At 42.4% G+C, this 11,905-nt stretch overlaps 1 long non-coding RNA gene across 1 annotated transcript; it reads left to right on the top strand.

The window, feature by feature from the left end:
* The first annotated feature begins 4,935 nt into the window (after window positions 1–4,935).
* On the top strand, window positions 4,936–8,873 carry LOC125102567 (uncharacterized). The gene is made up of 3 exons (XR_007128152.1): window positions 4,936–5,023; window positions 8,112–8,180; window positions 8,456–8,873. It is a non-coding gene; the product is annotated as an uncharacterized LOC125102567 (long non-coding RNA).
* Window positions 8,874–11,905: the final 3,032 nt, after the last annotated feature.

The raw sequence follows: 11,905 nt of genomic DNA, 5'->3' as shown, positions 1-11,905 counted from the left end.
CAGAGATGAAGGGGAAGAGCCCTTACATACCCCATTTCCCTTAATTCCATGGGAAGCCTCTGGGCCTGAAAGAAAACCCCCCAAGGTAGAAAGACCACATCCCACACAGATCTGGCAACAGGTAGGCGATGCACAAAAGGGCTGCTCTCATCAGCCACACTTTCAGTAAGAATTATTTGTTGCTGTATAGAGAAGCCACACCACCTGAGGCTAAAGTGACTTGCCCAAGGACACAGAGCTCCTAGGAATTGGGTTGGGAGCCACACTCATCATATCTGTCCCACCCTCAAGCCCACCATCCTAACCACTGCACTGCACTATCTCCCAGCCGGGATCCTCTTCCCATAATTTGCACAGCAATTGCAGGAAAAGATATAGTTCACTGAGCCCAGGCCGCCTTGAGAAACGGACACCTTGGGTTTTGGTGCCCTCATCTCTGGCTCCTCTCTCATTCCAATAGCAGAGGACCAGTGGCAAGGAAGAATCAGCAGCCAGGACCTCTATGAAGCTAAGACGGTTTTCCTGAAAACCTTTTTAAAGGTGGGTATCTGAAAACGTTTCCGTGGAAAATTGGGGAATAGGATCCTAAAAGCAAGAGTTTATAATCTAAGAGTAATGGAATTTAACTGTAATCCATACGTACCTGTCGCTCCTGCTCTGAAACAATGAAGAAGACACATAGATCATAAGCTGGAGAGAGTTAGAGATGAGGTGGGTCGTGTCTCTCTCTCTCTCTCTCTCTCTCACACACACACACACACACACACACACACACACACACACATTCTACCTCCCAGTTCTCTATCTTAGCCCACTTCTTTAGGGATCAGAAGGCTGCTTTGGGATCCCAAGGGAAGGGAAGTCCCTTTGTTCTGTCACCAAAAATCCTGAATAGACTCTTAATGGTTTGTTTCACATTTATTCTGTGAATCAGAGATTTATTTGGATTAATATGCACATTTGAGAAATGTGAATGCCCCCGAGAGAATTGAGCCAGTCAGTCATTGCCCATTAATGCGAATTACTTTAATCACCACACTGAGTAGCCCAGAATAGGCTCTCAATTAATAATTTTTGAGTTAATGAAGAGGGACCGAGGGGCAGGAAAGCAAAGCAATGTTGATGATGTTTCAGAGACCATCTTTGACAAATCAGACCTGTACCTGCGGCCTGGCCCTGTGAGATGAATGTTTTTCATTAGATGTGCTGTGCAAGGTCCTGCATGCTCGCAAGGCCTGCCTAGGGTCTAGAGACTTCTCTCCCGGAACAATTTGGGAAAGCTTCCAGTTCTTTCCCCTCAACAAAGGAATGTGAGCAAGAGTGAGGTTATAACAGGGAGATGAGGCAGGAAGAAAGGAAATAAACAGCTATAAAAGTAAGTAAATATGGGAAAAAGTGTTTTTTTTTTTCAATTGTGAAAAAGTTATGAGGCAAGGACAAGGGGATGAGGCCCAGCTTCGAAGAAACACACTGTGACATGAATTTTAGAAAGAAAAAAACAAGTCAGTTTTTAAAGATTGCATTAATGGACCAATCACCTTTAAAAACTCAGGAAGGAAAAAAATATAAAAATAAAAACTCAAGAAGGGAAAGAAACCAAGAAACAAAGAAGTTCCACATGGGAAAAAATGCCTTGTATTTTTGGGGGTAAAACTTTGTTTTGGGGGTAAAACTTTGCTCTTTGAAGTCCTATAAATGTCCCATTAAAACAAAACCAAAAAAAATTTTAAAAAATTTTTATCTAAAGTACTTATACTGATGAATGGTATCTTTATTCAAACCGTTTATAAATCAACTCATTATAGGAATTTATGAACCATTGTTATTCTTAGTCTTATAGTTAATATACTTTAACACCTTGACCTCCATCCAGTACCTTGGACTTCTCCATCCCTTCTCTCTTCAGTGACTTTTTCCTTTCTCTCATCTGAACCCCTCATTTTCAACAGTAGCCCCCTCCGACCATCAGCTCCTGTCCTTCTGCTTAGCTCCTCGGGTGCCCACACTCTGGCCATTTCTCGGCCTTTTCAGGAACCCTCAACTTTTCCATCCATCATTCCGCTTGTATGTTCACTTGCTTCCTTCTCCAGTTTTGATTCCTGATCCTACCTTGTGATCCCCAACTTGCAGACACCCCTTCATTCATTCCCTACGTTCTTTCATTTTATATGGTCCGTACTTGCCTGGCAAATACCTTGTGAAACCCAACGGTGCCAACGGACTGGACTGCAGAAAGACACACAGTGTGGGTAATTGCTTCACTTTAAATTAGCCCAAATGTCCAGCGAAGCTCGCTCATTGCTACCCAGCAAACACACAATCTAAAATGACTACTTCACCCTTCTGTCTCTCTCTTCCCATCTCCACCCTCTACCTCCATCCCTTCAGTCTCAGCTGATGACCTGGCCTCATGCTTTATTGAGAAAATGGAAGCATTGGACAGGAGCGCCTCCCATTTTTCCACCAATGTACGGCCCACGCTTTCTATCTGCCATCCCATCTCACTGTGTCTCTCCCTGCTTCTAGCAAGGTCAACTCGTCACTGCTCTGGACTCTTGATTCCGCCCTAATCCAGCCCCACACCCCCACATGCTCTCTTTCCAGCCTTCTGCCTCTCTGTAATTAATGGCACTATCAAGACACTCGACGCAAAACCTGGAAGTCTTCCTTACTTCTTCTCCTCCCCTCACTCCCATGTCTCACCCGTCTGCAAATCCTAAATGTTCTACCTTCAAAAACATAATGAGAATCTGACTTCAGCTCTGTCACCTGGAGCATTGCCGTGGGCTCTGATATCAGTTATATTCAGGTTCAGTTGAGTTGAACTAAAAAAAATCCCAAATAACAATGGCTTGAACAACACGGGAGTGCATTTCTCCCTGTGAAAAGAGTCCAGAAATAGGCAGGGCAAGAGCGGGTGAGGCATCTCCATACTCTCATCAGAGAGCTGTGGGAGTTTTCTGTTCCACCATCCTCATTTTAAATGTCACCTGAGGATTCAAGATGGCCGCTGGAGCTCCAGCCCTTATGTTTATGTTCCCGGCTCACAACAGGAGGAAGCAAAAGAAGAAAAAGACGTCCTCTCAAACGAGTATGTTGTTTTTAAACACTGTTCCAAAAATGCTACCCATCATCTTCTTACAGTTCTTTGGCCAGAACATAGCCACAGGACTATGGTCCAGTTCTAAGGGAGATCCAAGAAACAGAGATTTCAGCTGGGCACACAGCTGCCACCAAATAATCAGGGTTCTGGTACTAAAATAGGAAAGGACAGGTGGCAATTAAATGGCCACCAGAAGTTCCTGCCTTTCCTCCTTCCTGCTCCCAGCCTCTCGCTTTCTATTTACCGTCCTCACAACAGCCAGAATGTCACTCCTCTGCTCTAAACTTGCCCATGGCTCCCACAACACTCAGAGGAAAAGCCCAAGTCATTCCCGTACCCTTTGCAATCTGGCCCCATTGTCTCTCTGACCTCATCTCCTATCACTTTTCCCTGCGCATCCTGCCCCATCGTTGTTCGCCAGACAAACAAAACTTGCTCCTCTATCTGGGCCTTTCCATTTGTGGACCTGTCTAGAAAGTTCTTTCCCCAGATTTGTACGTGGCTTGCCCTTTACCTTCCTTCCAGTCTCTGTCCAGCACTACCTTATCAAAGCAGACTTCCCTAACTGCTCCATACATAATGTGCACACACACCGACATTCCTTATTCCCTTCACCTCCTTTTATTTTCTTCATAGAACTTACCATAATCTGAAACGTTGATATTTTTCATTTGGTGCCCATCTCCCTTCCCTGGAAAATAAATATCCTGATTTTGTCTCATTCATTAACTGTTCTTTCCCCAGAACCTAGGCTAGTGCTGACACTTGCTGTTCACTCAATAAATATTTGTTGACAGAAAAGTTAGCTTCTAATATGAAGGAATTGAATGAAGTTCATTGAGTCAAATCTCATTATTCCATGGCTGGCCAGTTAGGGATTAGAGGTAGGGGGAATGGAGGGCAGGTCTGTATAGGCTAGAACATCCAAGTAATCATCAAAGGAAATGTTTGACATTAGAAATATATTATGAAAAGGAAAAAAAAAGATGGAAGAAAGGGAGGAAGGAGAGAACGAAGGAAGGAAGGAATCCTCATCACCTCCATGACCCTCAGTCTAATCAGCAATTCAGCCATTCCCTATGATTATGAACGCCTCATGGAATCATAAAAGGAAAATGAACCCGTGAGTCTTGCTTGGTGTTACCATTCCCCTTGACAGAAGTACCCCTTATCTTCAGCACTGTTGCTCATTTCAGGGATTGAGGAATTCACTCTCTTGGAAAGCCAAATTCCCTGAGCTTTGGCTCTGGAAGACCACTGGGCGATGTTTGCATCCTCTTCTTTCACTGCCCTGCTAACAGTAGGACTGTTTCCAGGAAAGTTTTTGAGTTGGAATGCCCTATTGCAATGATGGGAAGTCACAAGCCAGCCTGATCTGTTTCTCTGCCTTGGAATTGTGTAGTCAAATGAGTGGTGAACAAGGTTTTAATAAGATTAAAATTTCATGGGTTTCCAGGCTTGTGGATCCTCAGTCATTGTGTCCATGGGACTTGGTCTTGGGTTCTCTGAACACTCACCAGTGTGCAGCACATAACTACACGCACATCAAGAACAAGGGTGCTCTCCAGCTACAAACCTGCATTGTTCTTCTCCCTCTCTTGTGGGGATAAAGCATAAACACAGAAGCAAGCAAAGAAAGAAAGAAAATATTCAACAAAAGGGACAAAATATCTTAAATATCAGATATTTTGTAATTAATAATAATAGCCAAACTGTTAACACCAGTATGTTTATAGCATGTTCTAATCCCTTTACATGAATTAAGTCATTTAATCCTCACAACAACTTTGTGCTATAAGTACTATTGTCTTCCCCATTTACAGATGAAGATAAAAACCATAAGAATAACGAATATTACCTATGGGAGACCTGGTCTGGGAAGGCTCCCTGGAAGAGAAGACACATGAACTGGATTGCAGGGTGAGTAAGATTTATAGCTGGGCAGTAGCCCAGAGGCCATTCCAAGTAACAAAACAGACTGAGAAAGATCACAAAAATGTGTCTGGGGGACCATGGTGAGCCTACCCCGAGAAGAAAGGTGGAAATCTGTGGTTGCATTGTTGCTAAGAATGGGGGACCTCAATCACAAGAAACCAACTGTCGTTTGTCCAAAGCTTCCTTAGAGATTCTTCCCTTTGTGCCAGTGCTCATAGGCCTCTTAGATCTTAGGCAGGTGTTCAGCAGAAACTCTTGATTCTATTTCAATTAAACAGATGCTGCAGAGAAAATAATGTTAATACAGGGAATGTGCAAAAGACAGGCATGCCTTAGCTTTTTGCAGAAAGAAATCACTTATCCAAAAAGGTACTATAGCTGCAGACACTATTGCATAGTCCTAACACAACACGGTGCAAGTCCAATTCTTCCAACTCTGAGAAAAGGGAGGGCCCCTAACAGGCATTTTTCTTTCCATAGTGAATTTTTTAAAAGTCTTTGTTCAGTTGGGGTGCCTGGGTGCTCAGTTGGTTAAGTGTCCGACTCTGGGTTTCGGCTCAGGTAGTGATCTCAGGGTCCAAGATGGAGTCCCACATCAGGCTTCCCTGGGGAGTCTGCTTCCCCTCTCCCTCCCCCTCTGCCTCTGCTCCTACTCATGTACACACACACACACACACACACACACTCTCTCTCTCTCTCTCTCAAATAAATTAATGTTTTTTTTAAAAAGTCTTTGTTTAGTCTACATGAAAAGCCTTAAAAATTAAGTTTGTTTATAATCAAAGAAAAACATTCTTAATAAGTCCAAGCATTGAATGTCTTACCTTAATAGGTAAGAGCTTTATTGCTTTAACAGTGCAGATTGTTGTTTGGGCCATATTTTTAGATCTCTTGGCAGTAGAAATTATTACGTTAACCTTAGAGCGGATTGTCTAGCTGATTTATTTTTCACCATGCTCATAAGAGGTTCTATAGTGCATCCAAGTTTTTGTTTATATTTTTCCTATAAAAATTCTTTTTTTTTAAGATTTTATTTATTTACTTGACAGAGAGCGAGATCATAAGTAGGCAGAGAGGCAGGCAGAGAGAGAGAGGAGGAAGCAGGCTCTCCACTGAGCAGAGAGCCCGATGTGGGGCTCGATCCCAGGACCCTGGGATCATGACCTGAGCCGAAGGCAGAGGCTTAACCCACTGAGCCACCCAGGCGCCCCTCCTATAAAAATTCTTGACTAGACCTTTAATCTATGTTAATATAGTTTAAAATTAATATATTCCTTTCAATCATGTAATAAATAAGCAAGTAGCACTATTGTGTGCCTACCACTCTGCTAATTACCACAATGCAAAACAGAAAGGTGTTCAGACCAGAGGTTCAGCCTTCAAAGAATTCACCATCTTTTCAGGAAGAAAGGATTGTCATAAGCAAAGAAATTTGACAATAATGTAAGGCATTATTAAATGCTAAATTGCTTGTTATATACTATAAGGAGTAAAGTCATTAAAATCTTTAGTGAAGTTGAATATTCAATTCAATTCCAAAAGGAATATTTTTTCCTTGACTTTGAAAGTTATCTTACCAATCACTCCCCTTTGAGTATGAAAGTGTTTGTTTGTTTGTTTTTTTAAGTAGGCTCCACATCCAGCGTGGAGCCCAGTGCAGGCCTTGAACTCACAACCCTGAGATCAAGACCTGAGCTGAGATCAAGCTCAGCAGACTGAGCCACTCAGGTGCCCCAGAAAGTGATTTTTAGATTTCGGAGTTGCTTCTAGGCAAATATAATGAATAAGATACATGACCCAATTGGTCACTATTTTTGGTCCCAGAGTGGTGGGACTCTGAAGTCATGGTTACGAGTTCCTTGTGTAGCTTTTACATTGACTGTGTCTGATGCACATTATTGGTGGGGAGGAAGCCAGCTGACAGGCCAGGGAGATGGAGGAGTCTGTTAGGGGACAAGAACAGCCTGGCAAAGTGGGAACTTACATGGGGCCTCTAGAGACATTATTTCCAGTAACTAGCTGAATAATTCTTTTGCAGATGAACTTCATGTAGAACTTTGTGTAATGCAGTATTACTGGTCTATTATGAAATATGCCTTGTGCTTTTCATGCAGCTGAGCACGAACATAAATTCCAACCCAATCATTTATCACAAGATGATTTTTTTTTGCTTTTAATTAGTTAGTGATTTGATGGGCTCATTTGCCTTGCTTAAAAAGCATGAAAATAAAGTAATCGAGTGGGTTTTTTTTCAAAATTGTTAATCCAAATGAGTGTTGTCACCCTCAAATTATGGATACTTGTTTAAATCCCAATGTCATCGCTTAAAATATAAAAATATGACACTTTCTTTACTTCCTGTTAACTGATCTCATCTTACTCCAGAGGCCTTTTCCCTAGAGCAGCAGAGGTTGAGGATGGCACGAGTCTCTTCCAACTCAGCCTCTTCTGGTTGGAGACAATCTCTTTCCCATTGCATTTACTATGCTTTGTCACTTTGGGGTCAGTATTCAGTCAAATTCAAGGTGCAAATTCCTGCAAAGGCCCTCCTCTTCCCAGCAAAGATGGTTCTGTGTTGGGAACATTTAGTGCTTCATCAAGGGAGGTGTGATGCTCTGGTGACCCCCCCGGCCACTGCAGTCCATGGCTGGTCACCTCTCCATTTGCTTTCTGCTTCTTACTGGTGTGGCTCCTAGTGGAGGGCCATCTGCTTAACCACCTCTGCTGCCAAGGCTCCTCACCCTGCATGATGTGACCACCAGCTCTGAATAGCCAGTCACCTTCTGTTGGCCCGACACTACCTTGAGGCACCACCAGAACTTTTCTGGATCTCAGTGTGTCCATTTCAGGCCTCCTCTGCTTAGAATCCTTCCTCAGCCCCTTCTAACCTATGACTTGTTGGCACTGTGTTAATCCAGTGATTCTCCAGAAGGCTTATATCTCTCGCATCTGTTCCAAGAGAGTGTGAACAAATCCTCCATTCTGAGAATGCCCCTGTCTTAGTCAACGCAGGCTGCTATACCAAAATACCACAGGCTGGGTGACTTAAACAACAAATATTTATTTCTCACAGTTCTGAAGGCTGGGAAGTCCAAGATCAAGGGACTAGCAGATCCAGTGCCTAATGAGAGCCTGCTTCCTGGTTTGTATCCTTAATGGTTGGTAGGGATGGGGAGAGTGGGGTGGAAGGAGGGAGGGGGGAGAGAGAGAAGGAGACAGAGAGAGGATGGAGAGAAGGAGAGAGAGAGAGAGATTGATCTAGTCTTTTCCTCTTCAGTCTAGAGAAGCCTCAAATTATCTGGGTGTTTCCAAACTTCCCTGAGCTGTAGTATTTTGGACCTGGAGTGGGAGAGCCAAGAAAAATGTTTCTCATAACCTGCTTTTTTTCCTCTCTCTCTCTCTTTTTCTGTCTTCCAGCTCAGCCCCCATGAACCTGAAATGCTTTCTATGTCAAAGTTAACAAAAGAGCTATAGGCAAAGGAAAGTAAAAGGCCAGGGAAATCATTCAAACTGTAACATCTTCATTATGCCCCTTTGGGCCTTTTATTTCTGAATTTCCCTTTGTGTTGTCAGTTTCTTGAAGGGCACATACCTTCATCCTTTGAAGATTGATTTGATTTTTAGAGACAGCCAGAAGTATTCCAAGACAAATGTGTTGAATGAAATGGATGAGATACTTGGTCAGTAGACTAAGGCATTGATAGAAGGGAGGAAAAGGAAGCACAAGGGAAAGGAGAGAAAAAAAAGAAGGCAGCTGAGGAGTTGCCCTAGTATATGAGGCCAAAACGCACTGAAAATAGTCAGGAGCTGATAACAGGTGTTATCACCTGCCCTTTCCTGACCAGGACATTGAAGGCCTATCTCATGCAGACTCCCTGTTGAGCAGGAGCCCAATGTGGAGCTCAATCCCACGACCCTGAGATCATGACCTGAGCTGAAACCCAGAGTCAGACGTCCAACCAAGTGAGCCACCCAGGCATCCCAAGGACAAATGCATTTAAAAATCAAAAGTTGCGCTGCACAGCTATCCCTAAGGACTGGCTACTGTGATGGCACCTAAAGGCTCTGTTGGAAAGTGTATCAGTATTTTCTCTGTTTTGTTTGTTTGTTTAACAAATTGTAATAGACTATTTGTATTGATGGAGTGAAAAGAGAAAAAATTGAAGTAACACACTCACCAGTTGCTTTTACATGATTTCTCAGTTCACCTTTTACTTTTACTCAGCTGTGTAGCCATGTAGCTACAGAGTTGAATCTCTGGCCAAACTTGATTCCTCATTTCCAAAATCTCTGTCACTTCACAGTGTTAAGTTGGCCCTTTCCTCATTTTAGAGGTCATCATCTAGTGTTAATGTGTTAGAGCTGAAATCGATGTAGAAGTGATATCCTTTTCCCTCCCTTCTTAACAGTTCTTAACAATGTCATTAGTCCTTGTTCAATGGGCATGTCACATACCTTCCTGTCTTCCAGAGAAAAATATTGCTCAAGCTTTGCAAAGTACTTTAAAATAATTTTTTGAAGAACAGCCAAAAAGTGAACTATGAAGATAGAGAGTCAGCTCTCCAGTAAAAAATCTTAGCAGAATAAAGATTCCCAAGGTCATCTTAATAGGATTTGTAAGGAAATATTAGAATTTGAAGCATAATCTTCCAGCTCTGCAAATTACTAGCTTTCTGACATAAGGTCAATTACTGAACCCCTTTGTACCTCAGTTTTCACTTCTGTAAAGAATGGATAATAAGATCTATCCTCCTCAGCTCACAGAGCTCTTAACTGGTTCAGGATGAGAATGAGACTTACCTGGTGGAAGAAACCCATCACCAGCTAGCTGCTTTTCTCTTTATGTAGTGAGGTGATGCAAGAAATTATCCTACCCAGGAAAAATGTATTGCCAAATATAAGGTAGTGCGAACTCTTAAATAGCAGACAATTTGGAGAGTGGAATAAGCATGGGTCTTGATCTAGAACTTACCTGGAGATAAATGTGATCTTGAGCAAGTAATCTGAGTGTGTTCTGAGCCTCATTGCCATTACCCATAAGTTACAGTGAAGCACCTAGCATTTAGTGATGAAATTAAATACACTTTTATCTGATGCCAGGTACATGGAAATCGAAATGTAAAAAAAAAAAAAAATGTTTTTAAAGATGAAGAAAGTAGAATCTAATTAAATTACATAATTGGCACAAATTTATATTATTTGCAAGTGGCAACACTAGAACATAAAAACAGATCTTATGAATCTGTCTCTAATACATTTTCTACAATAAAGTAAAATTTATTTGGGCATAACCTCTTTGAGGCTCTGACAAATCTATGAACACACTTCCCCCAAAAATGCATACAATTTTTGCAAATAATTTCAGCTCACCCATGGACCTTCAAAGGGATCATGGACCGAGATTAAGAACCCCTGTACTACAAACTGTGGTCTGTCCTAAATACTTCTGGTAAATTTGCCAAATAAGAGTATCATTTTTCTGTCCTTATGTCAAAGACTAGGTAGATTTCATGGTCTTAAAGATGTACGGAATGTCTTTAATTGACACTGGAAATATAAAATCTTTTTTCTGACTGTCATGGTCTTTAAAACACTCCGAAGATACTGAGAATGGGTCAAAATGTGAGCCATATCCAGGCATTCATTCAGCAGATCCTTACTGAGGGCCCAATTTATGCCTGGCTGTGGAGGTACAGTGCAGCCAAGACAAACCCTGCTCTCAGGAAATTTATATTCCACGTGAGGAGAAGGATGATTCACAGAAAGATTATGCTACATAAGTAGTAACTACCACCAGGAAAACAAGACAGTGCGGCATGACAGAGAGTTATGGGTTGAGACAGAGAGTCCCCTGAAGTCTCCGTGGACAAGGAAGGCTTCTCTGAGAAGCTGGCATTTGAGATGTGACCAAGACAATGAGAAGAAGCTGCCCTGGGGAAGATGTGGAAAGCAAGTGTTCCATGCATAGCTAACAGCCCATACAGAGACACTAAAATGAAAATGACCTTGTTTTGTGCCACTATCACTATGGTGGGAATGGGCTCACCAAGACGGCAAGTACATGAGGTGAGACTGGAGAAGTAGGTAGATGGTGTCAATCCTTACAGGGTCTTGTAGACCAGGGTAAAGAGTTTGGCTTTTATTCTATGTGCAATGGGAAACACTGGAGAGGTTAGGGGAGGCACATAACCTGACTCACGTTTTTATTTTTAAAAATTTTTAAAGATTTTTTATTTTTTTAGAGAGAGAGAGAGAGCAAGCAGGGGAAGGGGCAGAAGGAGGGAGAGAGAGAGAGAGTCTCAAGCAGACTCGACACTGAGCACTGAGCCTGATGCAGGGCTTGATCTCATGACCCCAAGAGCCCAACCTGAGCTGAAATCAAGAGTTGGATGCTTTACAAGCTGTCCTACCCAAAAGTACTGATCCATGTTTTTAAATGATCATTCAGGCTGCTATGTGGAAGTGGGTTGTCAGGGGGCAGGATTAGAAAAAGAGAGATGAGGAATCCAGGAGAGGGATGATGCTGGCTTTGCTCAGGGTGGTAGTGATGAGAATAGAAAAAAGGTAACACATCTGGGATCTGTTTTTAGGAGGCTGAGTGCCTAGTACTGGCCAGTGGGTAGTAAAAGAAAGAGTAAAGCTAAGGATGACACCTAAACTTTTTCCAGGGCAACTGGATTGATGGTGAAAATATTTTCTGTGGTGCAGGAGTCTGGAACAAGAGGCTTGGAGGGAAGAGTGTGGGGGAAGCAATGAGCAGTAATGGTCAGCTATGTTAAATAGGCAGTTAGATATATGAGTTCAGAGCTCCAGGGAAAGGTCCTGGCTAAAGACATAAATTCAAAGTTATTTCTATCTAAATGGCAT

This window comes from Lutra lutra, chromosome 6 (assembly GCF_902655055.1).
Source record: "Lutra lutra chromosome 6, mLutLut1.2, whole genome shotgun sequence".
Lineage (NCBI taxonomy): Eukaryota > Metazoa > Chordata > Mammalia > Carnivora > Mustelidae > Lutra > Lutra lutra.
The sequence above is the reverse complement of the archived record's forward strand: the minus strand, read 5'-3'. Positions and strand labels throughout refer to the sequence as shown.